Source organism: Tupaia chinensis, unplaced genomic scaffold (assembly GCF_000334495.1).
Source record: "Tupaia chinensis unplaced genomic scaffold, TupChi_1.0 Scaffold000296_1, whole genome shotgun sequence".
Classification (NCBI taxonomy): domain Eukaryota; kingdom Metazoa; phylum Chordata; class Mammalia; order Scandentia; family Tupaiidae; genus Tupaia; species Tupaia belangeri.
In genome coordinates, this window is record NW_006159784.1 from 2,324,181 (window position 1) to 2,347,694 (window position 23,514).

A 23,514-nucleotide genomic window follows, 5' to 3' on the forward strand; every position below is an offset into this window, starting at 1 on the left:
AGATCCTCTGCAAAGAATGTATTAAAAGATAGTGGTTTCCTGAATCCTTTCATGGCGAGAAAACACCCAATCATTCAGAGTCTGATAATATCAGGGGCTTTCATTATAATCAAAGACTATAATTCAGGCCTTGAAGACCTTGATTATTCAGTAACAAAAGAACTATTAGAAAACATGACTCCAGGAGTTCCAGTGCAAGTACGAGTCTCCTCAAGTGCATTCCAATTGCCATAGGTTTGCCTTTGGAACCTCGGACACCCCAGCTGTGTAGGGCTGCCCCTTCCTGAGCCTTGCTTGCTGGGAAGCTGAGTTCTAGTGCAAGTATGAATCTTATCAGGTGCATCCCGATCCCCCACAGGTTTGCCTTCAGAACCTGGGACACTAAAGCCCAGTGATGGCAATGTCATCCTCTTTACTAAGTCATATCTCCTTAGTTTATGTCCAGCTTATCAGGTGCAGAAAGGTTGGGAGAGGACCCAACCACCTGAAGCTACCTACATAATCTCTAATCTACTCTGATCTAGAAGACACAGCTTTCTACCAAGACAAACCTGGGATCTAGGGCTGATTTTTCTTCCTCCAACACTACGGAATCTACCCCAATAAATAGGAAGAAGTGAATAGTGCATCAGATGACCAAAAACCAGCACAGAGACAGAAGAAACATGAGAAAAACAAGGAAATAACCCTCTTCCTAGGGCACACAATAATTCTTCACCAATAATAGGCAGTACAAATGAATTCACAGAAATGTCAGACAAAGAATTTCAAACATTAACTATGACAAAACTCGATGAGACACAAAAGAAAACAGCTAATTTGAGGAAATTAAAAAAATTGTTCCAGGACATGAAAGAGAAATTCCCTAAAGAGACAGATATGCTAAAAATAGCGCAAAGAGATAGCTACTCTAAGAAAGAATCAAACAGAACTTCTGAAAATGAACAGTATAATAAAAGAAATTAAAACCTCCCTCAAAAGAATTAACGGCAGGGACCAGCAGTTAGCGTAATGGCTATGTTGCTGAGCTTCCATGTAGTCAACCGTGGTTCGAGTCCCAGACCCGGTGGCTTAAACTCATGCTGGGCGCGTGTGCATGAGTGCCCAGGATCCCAAGAGGAGAATGGAGGAGAAGGGATTGTGGTGTGGCCATCCCCCCGGGGGATGATTTCTCACTTTCTGTCTCTCTGTCTATCTGGCGAGCGCACGTGCCCTATAGCAAAAACCTTTCCCAAAAAAAGAACAACAAAAAAAGAATTAACAGCAGATTGGATCATGCAGAAGAAAGAATTTCTGACCTTGAAGACAAAGTCTACAATATGGACCAAACCACCAAAAAGAATAGAAAATTAAACAAAAAGAATGAGAATAGCATATGGGAAATTTGAGAGAGACACCACTAACACCCCAATATCCATATAATTGGTATTCCAGAAGTTGAAGAAGCTGGTAAAGGCATGGACGCTCTTTTCTGTAAAGTACTACCTGAACACTTTTCAAATCTAGAGAAACGTGGAGAAATTCAGACCTAAGAAACAAAAAGAACTCTGAGAGAATCAACATAAAAAGTCTTCCTCATGGCACATCAAAGCAAGCTTGGTAAAAACCAAAGATAAAGACAAGATTCTAAAAATGGCAAGTTACTTACAAAAGTTATCATACTAGGCTAACATCTGACCTCTCAACTGAAACAATGCAGACAAGGAAAGAATGGGAAAACCTATTCAAAACATTAAAAGAAAAAAAATTTCTGAGGCCACCAGGTGGTATAGCGTTTGAGGCACTGGACTCTCACATAGCCAACCACGGTTCAAGGCCCAGAACTAGAGGCTTGAAACTCACTGGGCACATGTTCATGCATGCCCCAAATCCTGAAAGACTAATGGAGGAGAAGAAATGGTGGCATGGATATCTCCCACTGGGGGGTGATTTCTCATTTTTCTCTCTGTCTTGTTCTGTGTCTCTGGCTAGGGCATGGACCCTATAGCAAAACTCTCAAAAAAATTAAAATGTTGAATGCTAATGGATTAAATTCTCCAATTAAAACACACAGACTGATAGAATGGAAGAAAAAAACCACAATAAACCATATGCTGCTTATAAGAAAAACACCTCACTGCCTCACTGATAAAGACATACAATGTTAGAGAGTGATGGGCTCAAAAAATATATCCCATGGAAATTGAAACTAGAGAAAGGTTGAAGTCACAAAACTGATACCAGACAAAGTAGACTTCAAGACAAAAGCTATAAGAAGAGACAATTACTCTATAGTCATGAAAGGGCTACTTTGCCTAGAAGATGTAACAGTTATAAGTATGTATGCACTCAACACAGACGCACCTAAAATCACCAAAGAGAAACTGCTAGATCTAAAGGGAGAAATAGAGTGCAACATAATAATCGTTGGGGATCTCAATACTCCACTATCTCCTCTGTACAGATAACCTGAACAAAAAATAAACAGACACAAGATCTAAATGGGCTTTCCCCTGGCTGGCAGCGTGGAGGCCTCACGATGCCTGGAGTTACTGTAAAAGACATGAACCAGCAGGAGTTCGTCAGAGCTCTGACAGCCTTCCTCAAAAAGTCTGGAAAGCTGAAAGTACCTGAATGGGTGGACACTGTCAAGCTGGCCAAGCATAAAGAACTTGCTCCCTGTGATGAGAACTGGTTCTTCACACAAGCTGCTTCCACAGCATGGCACCTGTACCTCCGGGGTGGTGCTGGGGTTGGCTCCATGAACAAGATCTATGGGGGACGGCAGAGAAAGGGTGTCACGCAAAGCCACTTCAGCCAAGGCTCTAAAAGTGTGGCCTGCCGAGTCCTTCAAGCCCTGGAGGGGCTAAAAAATGGTGGAAAAGGACCAAGATGGGGGCCACGAACTGACACCTCACTACCGGTATATATCCAGGACTTTTATTTATTAAAAATAGTTATTTTTAAGGTACACATTATTTAATCTTATTATAATATTCCCTCTGGGGAAAGTAAAAACCTATAGAGTTTGCTAAAGGAGGGCACTGATTTAAAATTAGGGAAATAGGACATTAAATAATAATGCTCTGCAAAAGTAACCATTCAAATCACACAAGAGCAGGTTTAAGAAGCTACTGTCTAACTTCTTTCCCTGTTCCCAGAGGACTGTCCTTGTCTCTCATTGAAAGTGCAGATCATTGGGTACTGGTTAAGGGGACTTCATCAGTGTCTTTCTCTTGACACTAAAGGAAGATCCTCTGCAAAGAATGTGTTAAAAGATAGTGGTTTCCTGAATCCTTTCATGGCGAGAAAACACCCAATCATTCAGAGTCTGATAATATCAGGGGCTTTCATTATAATCAAAGACTATAATTCAGGCCTTGAAGACCTTGATTATTCAGTAACAAAAGAACTATTAGAAAACATGACTCCAGGAGTTCCAGTGCAAGTACGAGTCTCCTCAAGTGCATTCCAATTGCCATAGGTTTGCCTTTGGAACCTCGGACACCCCAGCTGTGTAGGGCTGCCCCTTCCTGAGCCTTGCTTGCTGGGAAGCTGAGTTCTAGTGCAAGTATGAATCTTATCAGGTGCATCCCGATCCCCCACAGGTTTGCCTTCAGAACCTGGGACACTAAAGCCCAGTGATGGCAATGTCATCCTCTTTACTAAGTCATATCTCCTTAGTTTATGTCCAGCTTATCAGGTGCAGAAAGGTTGGGAGAGGACCCAACCACCTGAAGCTACCTACATAATCTCTAATCTACTCTGATCTAGAAGACACAGCTTTCTACCAAGACAAACCTGGGATCTAGGGCTGATTTTTCTTCCTCCAACACTACGGAATCTACCCCAATAAATAGGAAGAAGTGAATAGTGCATCAGATGACCAAAAACCAGCACAGAGACAGAAGAAACATGAGAAAAACAAGGAAATAACCCTCTTCCTAGGGCACACAATAATTCTTCACCAATAATAGGCAGTACAAATGAATTCACAGAAATGTCAGACAAAGAATTTCAAACATTAACTATGACAAAACTCGATGAGACACAAAAGAAAACAGCTAATTTGAGGAAATTAAAAAAATTGTTCCAGGACATGAAAGAGAAATTCCCTAAAGAGACAGATATGCTAAAAATAGCGCAAAGAGATAGCTACTCTAAGAAAGAATCAAACAGAACTTCTGAAAATGAACAGTATAATAAAAGAAATTAAAACCTCCCTCAAAAGAATTAACGGCAGGGACCAGCAGTTAGCGTAATGGCTATGTTGCTGAGCTTCCATGTAGTCAACCGTGGTTCGAGTCCCAGACCCGGTGGCTTAAACTCATGCTGGGCGCGTGTGCATGAGTGCCCAGGATCCCAAGAGGAGAATGGAGGAGAAGGGATTGTGGTGTGGCCATCCCCCCGGGGGATGATTTCTCACTTTCTGTCTCTCTGTCTATCTGGCGAGCGCACGTGCCCTATAGCAAAAACCTTTCCCAAAAAAAGAACAACAAAAAAAGAATTAACAGCAGATTGGATCATGCAGAAGAAAGAATTTCTGACCTTGAAGACAAAGTCTACAATATGGACCAAACCACCAAAAAGAATAGAAAATTAAACAAAAAGAATGAGAATAGCATATGGGAAATTTGAGAGAGACACCACTAACACCCCAATATCCATATAATTGGTATTCCAGAAGTTGAAGAAGCTGGTAAAGGCATGGACGCTCTTTTCTGTAAAGTACTACCTGAACACTTTTCAAATCTAGAGAAACGTGGAGAAATTCAGACCTAAGAAACAAAAAGAACTCTGAGAGAATCAACATAAAAAGTCTTCCTCATGGCACATCAAAGCAAGCTTGGTAAAAACCAAAGATAAAGACAAGATTCTAAAAATGGCAAGTTACTTACAAAAGTTATCATACTAGGCTAACATCTGACCTCTCAACTGAAACAATGCAGACAAGGAAAGAATGGGAAAACCTATTCAAAACATTAAAAGAAAAAAAATTTCTGAGGCCACCAGGTGGTATAGCGTTTGAGGCACTGGACTCTCACATAGCCAACCACGGTTCAAGGCCCAGAACTAGAGGCTTGAAACTCACTGGGCACATGTTCATGCATGCCCCAAATCCTGAAAGACTAATGGAGGAGAAGAAATGGTGGCATGGATATCTCCCACTGGGGGGTGATTTCTCATTTTTCTCTCTGTCTTGTTCTGTGTCTCTGGCTAGGGCATGGACCCTATAGCAAAACTCTCAAAAAAATTAAAATGTTGAATGCTAATGGATTAAATTCTCCAATTAAAACACACAGACTGATAGAATGGAAGAAAAAAACCACAATAAACCATATGCTGCTTATAAGAAAAACACCTCACTGCCTCACTGATAAAGACATACAATGTTAGAGAGTGATGGGCTCAAAAAATATATCCCATGGAAATTGAAACTAGAGAAAGGTTGAAGTCACAAAACTGATACCAGACAAAGTAGACTTCAAGACAAAAGCTATAAGAAGAGACAATTACTCTATAGTCATGAAAGGGCTACTTTGCCTAGAAGATGTAACAGTTATAAGTATGTATGCACTCAACACAGACGCACCTAAAATCACCAAAGAGAAACTGCTAGATCTAAAGGGAGAAATAGAGTGCAACATAATAATCGTTGGGGATCTCAATACTCCACTATCTCCTCTGTACAGATAACCTGAACAAAAAATAAACAGACACAAGATCTAAATGGGCTTTCCCCTGGCTGGCAGCGTGGAGGCCTCACGATGCCTGGAGTTACTGTAAAAGACATGAACCAGCAGGAGTTCGTCAGAGCTCTGACAGCCTTCCTCAAAAAGTCTGGAAAGCTGAAAGTACCTGAATGGGTGGACACTGTCAAGCTGGCCAAGCATAAAGAACTTGCTCCCTGTGATGAGAACTGGTTCTTCACACAAGCTGCTTCCACAGCATGGCACCTGTACCTCCGGGGTGGTGCTGGGGTTGGCTCCATGAACAAGATCTATGGGGGACGGCAGAGAAATGGTGTCATGCCAAGCCACTTCAGCCAAGGCTCTAAAAGTGTGGCCTGCCGAGTCCTTCAAGCCCTGGAGGGGCTAAAAAATGGTGGAAAAGGACCAAGATGGGGGCCACGAACTGACACCTCAGGGACAGAGAGATCTGGACAGAATTGCCAGACAGGTGGCAGCTGCCAACAAGAAGCATTAGGACAGATGATGTGCTGGGTTAATAAATTGCCTCATTCGAAAAAAAAAAATCTAAATGGTAACATAAATGAAATGGATTTAACAGACATCTATAGAGCATTTCACCCAATGACCACAACATACACATTTTTGTCACGCATGGCACGGAATGTTTTCAAAGATCAACCACATGATAGGGCACAAAACAAACCATTACAAATTTATAAAAACTATATTCAGTATCTTTTCTGATCACAATTGAATCAAATTTGAACTTAGAAAAAACACTAAAAAATATACAAACAAATGGAATCTAAACAACCTACTCCTCCTGTATGGCTTCACAACTACTGAAGAGATTAAAACTGAAATCAAAAGGTTCATTGAAGCCAATGATAACAAATGAGTTTTATAATCTATGAGACACAGGAAAAGCAGTCATATAAAGGAAGTTCATAGGAATTAGTGTCCACTGGGCGGGGGGGAGGACAGAAAGGTGACAAATAGACAACCTAATCACACATCTCAGGGAACTGGAAAATCAACAACAACAAAAGCACAAAAAATACAAGGAGAAAAGTAATAGTAAGTATTTGAGCAGAAATAAATTAAATAGAGAATAAACAAACTGTATAGAGAATAAATAAAATCAAAAGCTGGTACTTTGAGAAAATAAAATTGACACACCATTAGGTAGATTAATCAAGGAGAGCAGAGAAAGGAACTAGATAAACCAAATCAGCAATGAAACAGGCTATACTACAACAGACACAAACGGAATACAAAAGAACATGAGTGAATACTAATCAAGGAGAGCAGAGAAAGGAACTAGATAAACCAAATCAGCAATGAAACAGGCTATACTACAACAGACACAAACGGAATACATGAATGAATACTATGAGTTATTTTACACCAATAAACAAGAAAACTTAGTTGAGATGGACATATTTCTGGACACATACAATCTACCAAGATTAAATCAGAAAGACAGAAAGCCTGACTAGACCAATAATAAGCAATGAGATCGAATCAGTAATAAATAGCCTCCCAACCAAGGAAACTCCAGGACTCAATGGCTTCACTTCTAAATTCTACAAAACATTTTTTTAAATTTACATTTAATCATGTATCTCTTTACAGTGTATAACATTTCTTTTTCCAGCACAAATACCATGCCTATCAGTCAAGACAAAGATATTACTATATACATTATCCTCAGCAAATAGTTTCTCATTGTTTTGTTGATTAAACATACTTTTACCTTTTTGCTTCCCCCTTTCTCCTCTCTCCTTCCCTCCCATACTAAACTTTTTTTCATCTTTTATTGATTCACAAAAGATCTTAATTAAGCTAAAAATATGGGCAAGTCTAAAATCTAGTGACAAGTGCACTGTAATTTTCTTCTGAAACATTTTTTTCTCTCCATTTCCCTTTTACTAAAGAGAGGTATAAACTAACATATTTGCAAAAAAAAAAAAGAAATTTAGTCTCCATTTAGTCTGTTATTTGCACAAAGCCACGTAAGAATTTTATTTCTGATGCAAGACAGAACTAACCCTGATTCTCCTCAAACTATTTCTAAAGTCTCAAAAAGAAGAAAACTGCCCAAATTTATACTATGAAGCCTCTGTTCCTCTTACTTTCAAAATAGACAAGGACATTAAAAAAAAGAAAACAAAACAAAACAAAACTACAGACCATTATCACTGTTGAATACAGATGCAAAAATCTTTCAATGGGTAAATACCAAACAATATACAACAAATTAAAAAGATTATATACCATGACCAAGTAGCTTTCTAGAGACACAAGTATGGTACAACATACACAAAACAAGAAATAAAATACATCACATCAATGAAAGGAAAGATAAAAACCACACGATCATATCATTTGAAGCATATAAAGCATTTGTTAAAATGCAACATCTTTCATTATTAAGACTCCTCAGTACAATAACAGTCATATATGACAAACCCATAGCTAACATCATATTGAATGGGAAAATCTGAAAGTTTTTCCACTAAAAACTGCAATAAGACAAGACTGCCCACCTTCTCCACTCCTCTTCAACATAGTACTAAAAGTCTTAGCCAATGCAATCTGACAAGAGAGTAAAATAAAAAAAAAAAAAACATTAGTCCTGGAAGTGATAAACGAATACAATAAAGTGGCAGGTTACAAAAATTGACACACAAAAATTTATAGGAATTTTATATACTAACAATGGGAAAAACTGAGGTAGAATCAAAGAAAGCAATCCCATTTACAACAGCCACAATAAATATAAGATACCTAGGAATAAACCTAACCAAATAAGTGAAAGACCTGTATAAGAAAAATGATGAAAAAAAATTTTTAAAGTGAAAAATGATATTAAAAAGTGGAAAGACACCCCCATGCTCCTGGATTGGAAGGATATCACCAAAATATCAATCCTATCCAAACTAATCTACAAATTAAATGCAATTCTAATGCAAATCAAACTATTAAAGATATTTCTCACAGAAATAGAAAAAATCATAAAGTTTGTCTGGAACAATAAATGACCTCATATCACCAGAGAAACACTGTGCAGAAAGAATAAAGTAGGCAACATCTCACTTCCTGACCTCAAAATATAAGACAAACCTATGATAATCAAACAGCATGGTATTGTTACAAATACAGGCAAGTAGACCAATGGAACAGAGTAGAGACTCCCAAAATAGACCCCAAAACATACAGTCAATTAATTTTTGACAAAGGGCACAAGAAAATCCAGTGAGGAAATGGAAGTCTTTTCTGCAAACGGTGCTAGAAAAATTGGCTATCCTCTTGCAGAAAAATAAAACTGCACCCCTATCTTTCACCATTAACAAAAATCAACTCAAAATGGATCAAAAATCTAAACATGAATCCTCAAACTATAAAACTACTGATGGAAAACATTGAGAAAACTCATGGAGATATCAGAGTAGACAAACTTTAAATAAGGCCCCCAAAGTACAAGCAGTCATCCCAAAATAGACAAGTGTGATTACCTCAGGCTAAAATGCTTCTGCACAGCAAAAAAAACAATTAATATCAGGAGACAATGCTCACAGTGGGAGAATGCATTTGTTAACTATGCCTCAGATAAGAGACTGATAACCAGAATATATAGAAACTCATGCAGCTTACCTGTAAAAAAATAATCAACCCAATTAAAAATGGGTAAATGATATGAATAGACAACCTTCCAAGGAAGATATATGAATGGACAAAAAGCACATGAAAAAATATGCAAGATTTCTTATCATAAAGGAAATGTAAATCAAAACCACAATAAGATACTGCTTAATGTCAGTTGGAATGGCCAAGATTTAAAAAATATAGAATGATAAGTGCTGGTGAGGCTGCAGTGAGAAAGGAACCCTCTTATACTGTTGGTGGATATGTAGATTAGTATAATCACTGCAGCAAATAATACGGAGCTTCCTCAGAAGCCTACAAATAGAATCACTATATGATCCAGTAATTCCACTCTTAGGTATCTACTCAAAGGATAGGAAAACACTCAGTATCAAAAACACTTGCACGCCCATGTTTATTGCAGCATTATTCACAATTGCAAGTACATGGAATCAACCTAAATATCCATGAACAGATGAATTAATTGAAAAAATATGGCACATGTACTCTATGAAATACTATCAGCCATAAAATATAATGAGACCTTGATATTTGATACAAAGTGGATAAATATGGAAGATTTAATGCTAAGCAAAGCACATCAGACTATGTAAGACAGGTACTACATGGCCCTGCTTACTATATACCAAACGTCTGCACTCTACAACAGAAACTGAAAGGTTTGAAGGTATAATAACAGGAAGAGCAACTGTACATAGAAGAGGCAGTATAGGGCGGTGTGGGTAATGTGGGGAGGGAGGAAGGAATTCAGGGAAAACACAACCAACACATTTAATAGACACAAAAATGAAAATTTAATTATTGATGATAATACATATAGTAATATCTTTGACTTGAGTAATATGCACCATAGTCATTGTGGAGGGAAAAAAAAAACATTGCACACAGTAAAGATATATATTGATTAAATGCATTTTTTTAAAAAAAGAAAGAAATAAAAAAAAAAACATGACCTCAATGTATAGTTGTACTTGTTTATTCTAATTTGTAAACAACTAGGAGCTTCCCCACAACCCTTCTTTGCCCCCAAAATCTATCCCTTAGTTCTGCCAAATGATATAGCAGACTGTAAGACTAAACTGCTCATTTTTGACTCCCATGTTCAGATATTTGGTGGAGAACAAGTTCATTTTGACAGAAATAGAATAAAAGAGCACAAAATTAAGATGCTACTTGGGAAGTCATTCTCCCCAACTTAAAACTGATAGCTGAAGGGGTTCTTTCAACTGAAAGCTGAACTGAGTTATATTTTTCTTTTAGGAAATATTTTAATGTATGTGATTATTCAGATGATAAATTGACAATAAAATTAACAATAAAATCATTCCTCCACATTTAGTCGGGTGAGAAGCTGCAAGACAAAACCACTCACTTCTGTTGAAGTACACATTGCATGCTCTTTCATCTTCCATACTGCGAAGTTTGTCAGAAGCTGTGCTATGACTTGCAAATTACTTTTTCTCATGTTTCACTGCATTTGACTCCCAGTCTTCTCACTCTGAGAGAGTGTGTCAATTTAAACAAGTCCACAATGAGTGAACTTCATTTTAATGACAGGAAGAAGGGAGCTGAGGTCAAAGTAGAGAGAAAGCAGAGGGACCAGGGTCACTGTGACAACTGTCCTTTACTCTGAGCCTCCCCACTAAGAATTATGGCATGACTTCTATGAAGTCAAATGGCCATAATGAGGATAAGCATGCTTTCTATGTCTACAGGAAAAAAGAGGAATTACTGCAACAAAATACTAGTTCTGACTCATTGGATGTCCATGTAGTAGAGTTAACATTTTTTTTCAGCTTTATTTCTTCCATGAGAGAGACATGGATGGAGAGATGAGACTTCCCCCAACAGGGTCTTCGTGCTGCGATCCAGCCCCAGCCTCAATCAGTCCTGATCATTGGCATGTACACACTCAGTGTGTACAGGGAGACCTTGGGACAGAAATTAAGTACCTATCCCTGTGGATACAGCAGCATAGAACACCCCGTTACTGCTGTGCCACTATGGCTGGCCCCATTGGGATGTTCAGAGGAAATAAAACTGGGTTTGTTTTAAGCTCCCACATGCTGACCAGCATTAACTTTTGTCCCAAATCTTCTTTTAAATCATAACCCTTTTCTAAATTAATGATGGGATTTTTAAATAAATTTTACAAACCCACTCAGAAAATTTTAGGTCATTAAGAAAGTCATGACATATTTTTCTATGTTTTGTATTAAAAAATATGTCGTGACTTTTCTGATGACTGATCAGATATCCACAAATGTAGAACTGTGGTATTACTATACTAGAATACTACTCATCAATCAGAAAGAATGCCTGAAATTATCTCTATTTGCAGATGACATGATTGTATACATTGGAGACCCAAGGGTATCCCCCAAAAAACTCCTTGAAGTAATAAATGAATTCAGTGAAGTGTCAGGATATGAAATCAACATTCAAAAACCTATAACATTTTTTTACACGAATAACAAGCAGACCAAGTGAGAACTGAGGAAAGTAATCTCATTTACCATAGCCATGAAAAGTATAAGATACCTTGGGATAAACCTAACCAAGGAAGTCAAAGACCTTCACAAGGAGAACTATAAAAATCTTTTAAAAGACATTTAAAATGACACAAAAAATTGGAAGGACATCCATGTTCCTGAATTGGAAAAATTAATATAATCGAATGACAATTCTACTCAAATTAATCTACATATTTAATGCAATTTCAATCAAGTTACCAGAGACAGTCTTTACAAATCTAGAAAAGAACCATAGAATCCGTCTGTAATCATAAAAGACTCTGTATTGCCAAAGCGATCTTGCACAAAGAGTGGAGCAGGTGACATCTCACTCTCTGACCCCAAAATATATTATAAAGCTGTGATAATAAAAAACAGTATGATATTGGCACAAAAACAGATAGGTGGAGCAATGAAATGGAATAGAGACCCCAGAAATAAACTCCCAAACATACAGCCAAATGATTTTTGACAAAGGGTATAGTCAATCCAGTTGAAAGAGGAAAACCTCTTTAGCAAACAGTGCTGGAAAAACTGGGTATCCACCTGCAGAAAGATGAATCTGGATCCCTATCTCTCACCTTTGAAATCAGCTCAAAGTGGATCAAAGATCTAAACCTAAGGCCTCAAACTATGAAACTGCTGCTGGCAAACAATGGGGAAACTCTAGGAGACACTGGGATAGGCAAAGACTTCTTAAATAAGACTCTCAAAGCACAGGAGTAATCCCTAAAATAGACAAGTAGGATTACATCAGATTAAGAAGTTTCTAAATAGCAGAAGATAAAGTAACTAGTGTGAATTTTCAACTCTTAGAATGAAAGCATATTTTTGTAAACTATGCCTCAGATAAGGAACTGATAACCAGAATACACAGGGAACTCAAGTGGCTTACCCCCCAAAAACGACCAATCCCATTGAAAGATGGGAAAATAAACTGAAGACAAAACTCTCTAAGGAAGACATACAAACAGCAAAAAAGTATATGAAAAAGTGCTTAGCATCCCTCATCATAAAGGTGATGCAGATTGAAAGCACAATGAGATACCATCTAAATCCAGTCAGAATGGCAAAGATTAAAAATACAAAAAATGGGGACCAGTATTTGGCATAATGGCTATGTTGCTGGAGTCTCATGTAGTTGACCGCAGTTTGAGTCCCAGAGTCGGTGGCTTAAACTCATGCCTGGCACGTGTGCATGTGTGCCCAAGATCCCAAGGGGAGAATGGAGAAGAAGGCACTGCAACACGGCCATCCCCCTGGGGGGTGATTTCTCACTTTCTGTCTCTCTGTCTTTCTGGAGAGTGCATATGCACTATAGCAAAAACCTATCAAAAAACAAAACACAAAAAATGATAAGTGCTGGGGATGTGGTGAAAGAGGAACTCTCCTACGCTGCAGGTGGAAATGTAAATTAGTCCAGCCACTGTGGAGAACAATATGGAGGTTTCTCAAAGATCTACAAATAAAATTACCATATAATCCAGCAATTTCACTCCTGGGTATCTACCCAAAGGACGGGAGAATGCTCAGTCAGAAAAGAGCTTGCATAGCTGCATGTATTGCAGCATTATTCACAATTGCTAAGACATGGAACCTAATGTCCACAAACAGATGAATGGATTGAAAAAATGTGACAGATATATTCAATGGAATACTACTCAGGCATAAGAAACAACAAGATCCTGACTTTTCACAGAAAGTGAATGAATATGGAAGATTTACTGATGAGTGAAGTAAGCCAGGCTATGAAAGAGAGACATTGTATGTCTCCACTTAATATATACTGACTGTCAACACTCTGGTGGGGACCAGCAATTGGTGTAATGGCTATGTCGCTGGACTCCCATGTAGTCAACTGTGGTTTGAGTTTCAGACCTGGTGGCTTAAACTCACGTTGGATGCGTGTGTGTGCATGCCCAAGATTCTGAAAGGAGAATGGAAGAGAAGTGATTGTAGCGTGGCCAACCTCCCAGGGGGGGCGATTTCTCACTTTCTGTCTTCTCTCTGCTTCTCTCTGTCTTTCTGGCGAGTGCACATGCCCTGTAACAAAAACTTCTCAAAAAAAAAAAAAAAGAAAAAAGAAAAGAAAAGAAAAAAGAAAACACTCTATGGTGGAAATGGAAATATTAGCGGATATAGAAGCATGGAAAATGGTTAAAAATACTGCAGTCAATGTGGGAGGAGGGTGGAAGAAGGGGAAGAGTGTGAAGAAAGATATGAAGGAGAAAAATAAAGAAGCAAGACATTTATGGGACACAGAAATGGATTATTGTCTGTTGATGATAATATGTATAGTATCCTCAACTGAATTGGTGTGAAGAGTATTCATGTTGGGAGAATTCACTTTACAAACTAAGCGATATATAGTGATTGAATGTATAAAAGAAATTTAAAAAAGAGAAAGAACACCTGTTACATGCAACAACATGGAAACATTTCAAAAATTTTAGGTTGGAAGAAGCTACACACAAAAGGCTAAATACTCTATAATTTCATTTACATGAAATTCGAGTATAGGCAAATTAATCTATGTTGGAAAATTTAAGAACTACAGTTGCATTGGGTAGAAACACATTGACTGAGAAGGCACATAAAGGAATGTCCTGGAATGATGGTAATATTATATATCTCCTAGAGAGTTTGGATTGCACAGGTGTATGTGTTTGTTGGAATTCATTCAATGTTATTTAAAAATGTATACATTTTATTGTATGTAAATTTTATCTTGACTATAAGCAAATATGAAACTCTAGCTAATGATTCCATGCTCAAGTATATGGTTGGGGAAAGACAAATGCAAATTAGTTTTTTTATTGAAAAAATTATTCATTTTAATTTTATTTATTCATTCATTTATTTTAATTTGATGAGAGAGAGAGAGAGAAAGTGAGAAAGCAAGCCGCCAGTTCTGGGACTCGAACCATGTTTGGTTATGTGGGAATGTCCAGCATCTTAACCACCATGCCACCTTCTGGCCCCACAAATTATTTTTAAATGCATCAAAAAAAAAGACAAATTGATAGAGAAAAGGAAGGACAGATGGCTAGATATAACAACCATACATAAATGTGAGTTGGGTTGTACGTCAGGGCACTGAATCTTGGTCATTATTTCCACCTAGTCTGCTACCCTAGGAGTGCACCTCCAGATGCCCCTATGGAGTACACTTACTCTACCACTGCAGACTTCATAAAGTAGGCTCACTGGCTCTCCAGTCAGCCACTAAACTACAGAGACTGAGGGCAGCCTGGAAGGTTAAAACTCAAGGTCTCCCTTTTACAAGCACATTCTAAACCACTAAGTTGATGTGGCCATGCCTCTGTTCATGGGGAAGCTGAGGAGACAGACATAGGTGTGGTCCTTTTCCAGAATACTAAATGGGAAGCAGTGATGTAAACACCCCACTGCACTCCGTGTTATCTACCATCTAAAGTAGCAATTTCATTCTTGTTCCTTTCTGTGTATCCGTCTTCCCACCTATTAGCTCCAGCACTGGAAAAGGGGTGCCTTCATGTGAATTCTCAGACACCATATCCACTGCCCTTCCAACTCCAACCTATTGGCCAAGTCTATAGATGATGGGGAATTGAAGTATTTTCCCAACACACTGGGAAAAGTTCTATCATCTCAATCAGCTAGATATGACCTTTTAGATGTTACGGTGGGAGAATGAAAAAATCTGGGTAATCTTTAAGATAACAACATACTCACATGGCTTTGACTTATTGTTTAACCTAAAGTCTTGAATGAGTTAAATATCTTTTTCTTCAATCATTTTAAATTCCTAGAGACAAGTAGAGAAAAGCACTACAATTCATAATGATAAAATATGAAGTCATGTGGACTTTTAATATACTTGCTAGTGTATTATGACCACTATATGTCAGGCACTGTCTGACTTAATCCTTACAATCCCCCGAATGAACACTATTATCCCCATCTATACATTTACATATGATTTATTCATTAATTTATTAAAAATTTGTAAATTCAGGTTCCATGAAAATAAGGAATTTATTTAAGGTCATACTTCCAGTACTGGTAGAGTTGATACTGGAACCAATATCAAAAGTATTGGAACCAATATGCCAAAACTTGTAATCTTTGTCTACTGTGTCACATCAGTATTCAAACAAACATTTAAGCCACTTCGGTGTTTACCTGACTATGCATCAGTATCTTCTGCCATATTGTCATCACATGCTATCATTTGGATCAATGGGTTCTTATTCCTCATAAATGCTGCCTATGCATTAGTCAATCTTTTCTCCTAATTAGATTAAAATTCTAAATCTAGAAGATTGATACATTCAGAGTGATACATTCTAGCATATGTTACTTTTAGTGCAGCTTTTATTACATCCTGGAGCCCAAATAAACACCTTTTAAGCATTTAATATCGGCTATCCATTTAAATATATGTCCTGTCCATAGGGCATTCTCAATTTTGCCCGAATGCCACAGAAAACATATAGCCAAGCCTTGACCTCATCTTCCCCTAAGGAAAGCTCTCTTTTTGTGCTTTCTTAACTCTCTGAGCTCTCCTCTGTCATAGCCTGATAGCACCTTATTAATGATCGCTAAGTTTCTGGAAGTCAGCGACTCTGCCTTGTTTTTTATTTTATCCTTAGCAACTAAGTACCAATGTTAGTGGGTAGATATTTGATAAATTCTTTTTTTTTTCTTTAAAGAGAGGGTTTTAGGCCAATTCTAATGGCACAGAGGTTAAGTGAGCTAGATAGATCCCACATGGCTGAGTGAAACTCACATGGTTTGAACCCCTGCCACTATGACTTGAGAACACATGCTGGGTGCATGTGCTTACGAACACATGTGCTCAAAATCCCAACAGGATGAAGTTATGGAAAAGGGATTATTGTATGATTATGCCCCATTGTGGGGAGTTTTCTCCCTCTTTCTCTCTCTTATTCTATCCAGTGAGATGCACACTCTCTGGATTTTAATTAATTAAAAATTTTAGGGTTTCACCATACCCATGATCCTCCTGCCTCAATCTCCCCCAACACTGGGATTTCAAGTGCACTGTAGTGCATTACCTGGCTCTGAGGCTGGATCGAAGATTGCATCCACGCCTCCTATGCTGTCCAGCCTTTGGAGCACAGTGTTTCAGTAGTAGTGCATGCCACCATGGCTGGGTCATTTCTTTTTTGAGTGAAAGAATGAATGAATCTAATGTTTTTTTTTTTCCATTCATTCATTCCTTGGTTCCTTATATTTTCACTTCCCATAGACCTAGATATAGAAGTCAGATAGAAGTAGTAACAAGTGCAAAGTACCATAAGGGTAGAAGGGCTAAGTTTTCAGCTGGGATGCTTGGAGCTAAGATGTAGAGCCACTGGTCATTAGTAAAACAAACCAAACATATAACCCTGTTCTTTTGTCACAATGAATTCCCACACACATGCTTCATCTCAGCTAATTAAACTTTGTTGGTTAGAACATTACACAATGAGGCCAGGGTTCTAGATTCAAAGAGGTCCCAAGCCTGGATCAACTTCATTATTGTTGTACTCCTGGCAGACCAATCTCTACCAAGAGAGCACATTATTCTACTACCTGGGACAAAAAAGACTGGAGAATTACCTTGATTAAACATTTTTTGTATTGCCTCTCCTATCATTTGCTTTTAGGTTTCTTTTTCCCATTCTATTACCATTGCTTTTCTCAGCAACACACCCTACCTTCCCATTTTAATCACAGTGCCAACCTTTCTTCAAGTTTGAGAGGCAAAGAAAAAGCTGACTAGCTTTTAATTCCAAGTGGAAACTGTTCACGTGGAAACTTTATTGGTTTAGAACCAGGTTCTGCTCAACTGCACCAACTTATTTCCTTAGAAAATGAGCATTGTTTCCCTTAGAAGCTATCACATCTAAGCATGTAAGCAGGATCAATCCCCGGATCAGCTGTGACTGTGATGTTCTTAAACTGATCTCTGCTTATCTCCACTGCAATAGTTAGGAACAGTAAATCTACACTGAATATAACTGAAAACTGCACTGAAACGGAAACTCACTCTGGATTAATGTTGGAGGGCTAGAGTTCCTTTTTTTTTTCTTTTTCCTAGATGATATATATTTTTAATTCAGCACAAATTTTGCAAGAATAATACTGCCTGCCCAGAAAGTACGGTGCTCTAATTCACTCATGGGGATGTAACACCATTCATAAACAGATCGAAAGGTGCTAGTCCAATTTGAATTACTGCATCATATTCACTCCAGGGCCATCCGTATGTGAGCAGAAAGCGACATAAATTTTTCTCCTAGGCAGGTTTGTGCTGATCCTGCATGGGGAGCTCACTGCATGGAGAGAGGTTGTCTGGGGGAGGGCAGAGAAGCAGAGATATGCATGCAGAGAAGTCACATTTTCCACATGGAGTGGAAAGGAATCCCCTGAATGTTAACTAGTAAATCTCTAGTGTTCTTGCTTGATGGTTGTAGAATACAAAGTTGTATATATGCATTCATGTGTTTGTAGAGTTTGTATTCACCCGAAGAGAGAGAGGAGAGGAATAAATACCCTGTGTATGAAGCAAGTGCCACGAAGTATACCTCGCTAGCTCCAATTGTCCTGGCTCACACCCTGAGGTTGGCACTGTGTCCTAAGAATTCACAACAGCTCTATAAAAGGGGTTATTTTCCTAAATGGAACCAGGTTTTAATGATTGTAATGATTATTAATATAATTTTATTAATACAAAAATATTAATAATTATTATCCCCATATGATTTCATGGGCTCATCTACTCAACTTGTAAACCTGTTCTTGTAATGTGTGCTAATAGAGCTCTTCAAAATAGTAAAATTCCAGGAACAAATCCAACTTTGTTTTTTTTTTATTTTATTTCCTTGAATAGTCAGAAGAACAAATGTTCTTTGAGTCTGACACTGCTCAGAAATGACTTTGAATTGCTAAGATGGCTACTTTTAATATGAATGTACTATTTGGGAATAGATCTTTATAGCTCAGTATTCAGAGGCTGGAGAACTCTGACGATAACAGATGGTTCAATTTACCATTGGTCCTCCATATGTATTTTAATTGGCCACAGTTGAGAGGAATAAAAATATTTTAATATATCATGAAGATACATATTAAATTTTAATTAGAGTCTGTTCTATCCTAATAAACTAATTTAACAACTTAGAGACTCACTCTCCCCATTTCTCGCAATGAGAATTTAACAATTTTACCTTGATCAAAGAAAACCAAAATGTGGATGAGCAGTGAAGATTTCTCTCTTAACATGTGATACTTTTGAAAGTCTGAACCCAGAAATGTAATGATGCTATGTACTCAAAGTGTGGTTCATTTTATATCTCACATAAATTATATATTTCTTCACGGTCGTAACTGGCTTCTCCTCAAATGGTTACAACTGCTAAAATATGGCAGACCTTACTTTGTTCTGTCATGTTTCTTCCTAGACTTGTTTGGGTTTTTTGACTCAGGGAAAATTAAGACTTGAGTAACATGACTGGACTTAATACTACTGAAATACACATTTTGAATCTGATTCCCATTTTCCACATCTTGAAGATTTATTTTTTTTTATTTTGCATTTTGACAGTCATTAAGTTTACAGGGATCAATAGTCACACTGAAACTGAATAATGTCCCAGGGTAGCATAGTAAACTACTGGTGTTAATCTGTTGCCCAATTTTGGTGAGGGTGTAAAAAAGCAGGGAAATCTAACTGGCCATATTTGGAATCAAATTATAGTGTTAAAGTTTCTGAGCAAGGAGAGGAGGTGAGATAGCGGCAAAGAAGTGATGCAAGAATTCACAAAACTGGACTCTAGCCTTCAGGGACCGAAGGGCACTCTTCACAGGGCCTGATATTTGACACATGTTTCTTCTGATGATTGTTCCACAGCATTTCAGAGTGGCTTCTCTTAGGGAAGCAAATTCAGAAAACCACAGCACACCCAGAAAGTTGTTGCCAAATGTTCTCCCTGACTCGACAGCTCTTGCAGCCACGATATAGTCAGTGTGATCAGAGAGGAAATATTCTTACTAGCTATGTAACTAAGAAAAAATCACTTTCATTTTCTGATCCTCAGTGTCATTATTGTAAAATGGGTTATTCGCTGAGATGGATACTAAACTTGAGCTGTGAAATATTGCTTTCCTTAACCCAAAATGAAGATTTTCTGCTGAGATTTTTCCCCTGCAGACTAATTTCTAGTGGGTGGGGCTACCTCTTCTTTCCATTTCTCTGTCTCACTGTGTCTCCCTGTGACTTCAAATTTTTTTCAATTTTTTTTGAAAGGTATTCTCTGGGCTCTCAAACCCTTTCTTTATTGTGCTAATTGGTGCCTTTCCCCATTTCATTTAGAAAAGGCACACCTGAAGGCCCATCCTGAGATGGATAGTGAACTTGAGCTGTGAAATACTGAACTGTGCATGCTGTGCGGTTTTCATTTTCTGCTTTTAAAAATTAAAATCTACTGTTTTTTTAATTATCTTTTTTCTTTCTCCTTTTTCATTTGATCTTTTCTTCTTCTTTCCTCTTCTCTAATTTATTTTTTCCTTTTTTCTTTATCTTTATTCATTGGCTGCTCAGCCTTTACGCACTAAGTGCCTAGACAGGTCCAAGTGAACAGGATTCAAACGTCTGAATATGATTAGGGTCAGAATATTCATCTATTGTCACGGAATCTGATGCACAAAGAGTGAGAATGGAACTGAAGAGAGAGTGCAGATCACGTCCTTCTGCATGGCTCTGAATGCTCATACTGAACTTCAAGAATTAGGAAGAGGGACCAGCAGTTAGCGTAATGGGGATGGGGAACCTAGGATGGCAAAACAAAAGGCAAGGTATGCAGGACACAAAAATTGGGAAATCATTTGCTGAGAACATATATGTTGATGTGCTTGATTGAGCCAATGCACAGTGTATTTTGGATGGAAGATTCATATGTGTGTTGTGATGAAAAAAGAAAAAAAAAATTTATAAAAAAAAACAAAATATAAAAAAAAAAAAAAAAAGAATTAGGAAGAAACACACCACCCATCAGCCTTTATCTCTAACAGGTCCATTTGTTTCTTTTTTTATACTGTGTATTTTCTCTTTTAGATCTTGCAAGAATTTCCTCACCTCCTGGAACTCATCAGCTCCTTTCTCCTGCCTCCTCTGCAGTTCATTGTCTCTCTTCTCTTCCATCTCCGTTAGCTTTGTCGCTATGAATATTCTTAATTCTTTATTGGATATTTCCATGAGTTTCATTGTACTGTCTGAGGATGAAGAAAAGTTTTCCTTTTCCCTTGAAGGAGAGGTATTTTCTTGCTCTCCCATATTTCTTGTGACCGTACGATTAATTCTAGTTATCTGATGGATGATGTGTTTCTTCCTAATTCAGATTCAGTGGGAATAGAGGAAATTCTGACCCTAATCATATTCAGATGTTTGAATCCTATTCACTTGGACCTATCCAGTTGTATATAAGTAGGGATGGAAAATCATTAATGATAACATGTATGACTAGGCCACTATGGAGTATATTCTGGATGGGAAATCACATTTTGTATGCTGTGACAATTCTCAGGGAATGAATGTAAATTAATTAATTAATTTAAAAATGTTTCAGAAGAAAATTGCAGGGCACTTGTAAATAGATTATAGCTTTGTCCATATTTTTACTTTAAGGTATTTTGTGAATCAATAAAATATGAAGAAAAGCTTAGTATGGAAGGGAGAAAGGGGAAAGGGAAAGGAAAAAACAAGTAAAAGTATGCTTAATTGACAAAAAAAAAAGACAATATTTTCTGATTAGTTATAGAGTAATATCTTCACCTTGACTGACATGCATAGTATTTGTCCTGGAAAAAGAAATGTTGTACACTGTAAAGATGTACTTAAATGTAAATAAATTAATTAAAAAATAAAATTAAAAAAGGGTTATTCATGCTACTTCTACTTACTTCAGAGAGATGTCAGAAGTATACAACGAGACAATGTAAAAAGGCATACAAGCTGTACTTGGTTCTAGTAAGTCTTTAAAGAAAGTTCCTTCAGAAGTCAAGGCCTTTTGAACTGTAGAGCTTTCAGTGGGTATATGAAAAGGGCAGGAACTAGGCTTCTTGGAGGCATCAGCCAGTCATGTTAACACTTTACAAAGATACATACTTCCTTTGACTTTTCTGAGAAGGTTCAATGAGTAAAGCCTCTTTTCAAATTTCAGGCAATAATTGGTATGTAAGATAACCTGCTACATTAGTCTAGATTGGCTAGTTATTTTTGGAATGACAAACTTACCCAACATCTCAATTACATAAAAAAACCCCTGCATTTCTTGTTGGTGTGAAATCTGAGCAATTCTGCAGTCACTTGGCTCCCAAAGGTAGAGGGTGATTCTATGTCTTGATTTCTTGGGATGGTCCAGTTTCTGACTATGCTCCTGGCAAAATTATTACCACTTCCACTCCAAAATTTATCCTGGTTTGGATGATAAAAAATATCATCTTCCAGTCAATGGAGTAAGTCAAGTATTTAGCCTGCCTCTCCCTATCAACATGAGGCCTTTACCAAGGGTGGGAAAAGAGAATCTGAAGAATGTTGTAGGCATGTTCACTGTCTTATTCCAGAAATATCACTTTCGTTTAAGGGCCATTGGCCAGAAATAATCATATGGTCCAAATAAATGTTCAGGTTGCTGAATAACTTAGTCTTCTTAGTACTCAACAAGAAGAGAACCAGGTAACAGTGCTAAATTAGTATCTTCCTGTCTGTGTTGTCAGAATTGAAGCCATATAGAGAACTACCACTCTGTGGCTTCCCACTCAGCCTCTCCAAGTTTACACAGTTACCGCCAAGTGAAATTCAAGTAAGGTCAGGTAAGGTTTCTCTTGTCAGCCTTTTTTCACTGGGTGTTGCTTCTTCCCTCAGTTGGGTGTCTGGGCTGTCACTATTGAGACTCTTCTCTCAGCTCCCAGCTACATATTGATTGTCACCCTCCTTTCACTTATGCCAAATTGATTGCCAGCCTAGGCAATTAGTCTCCCTGAGTTCTCTGAATTGTCCACAAATGTGTTCACTCTGATCAGGAAATCTTCAAACACACACCTTCAAAGTCTGCTTTGCTTTGAAGAAAACACTATCAAGTCATCAGTATGACAGTTGATAGACATGTTTTTGATGCAGCCTATTTTATAGTAAATATCTATCTATAAACGTAGAAAAGCAGCCTTTACTTGCAAAAACCTTTATAGCCTCCCAAGTTTTATTGACAAAGAAATACAAGAGGTGTTTCTAGGTGGTTTCGGTTGAGGGAGACTCTTAGCATTTTACTGCTCTTCATCCAATATCTGTTGTTTAAAATATCTTCACTACTCATGATTGGGCAATAGTTGGCATGCTCATTCTTTAGAAATTCTGAAGTATGGAACTGTATCAAGATTTAGCAGGTAAAAGTGAAAACTGGGGTAAAATAATCAAATAAAAACCCATATTAAATTAAAAACAAAAAAGGAACCATCAGAGTAATATGCTTTACAGTGAGATGCCATGAGATCTTTTTGCCAATTATCATACTCATCTGGTATGTAGATAAAGATTTTTCTTCAACTACTATTAGAAAAATGAGATTGTGTCTCTCCCCTCCTTGCATATCCAAATATTATGCACCCTCCAGCCT

At 37.7% G+C, this 23,514-nt stretch overlaps 1 protein-coding gene and 2 pseudogenes across 1 annotated transcript in view; 2 read left to right on the plus strand and 1 right to left on the minus strand.

The window, feature by feature from the left end:
- The window catches only part of NCKAP5 (NCK associated protein 5), a 732,277-nt gene that overhangs the window by 369,166 nt on the left and 339,597 nt on the right, over positions 1–23,514 (minus strand). The gene's annotated exons all lie outside the window — the stretch shown is intronic.
- Positions 2,519–2,930, plus strand: LOC102473268 (40S ribosomal protein S19-like; annotated as a pseudogene).
- LOC102470708 (40S ribosomal protein S19 pseudogene) lies at positions 5,739–6,186 on the plus strand (annotated as a pseudogene).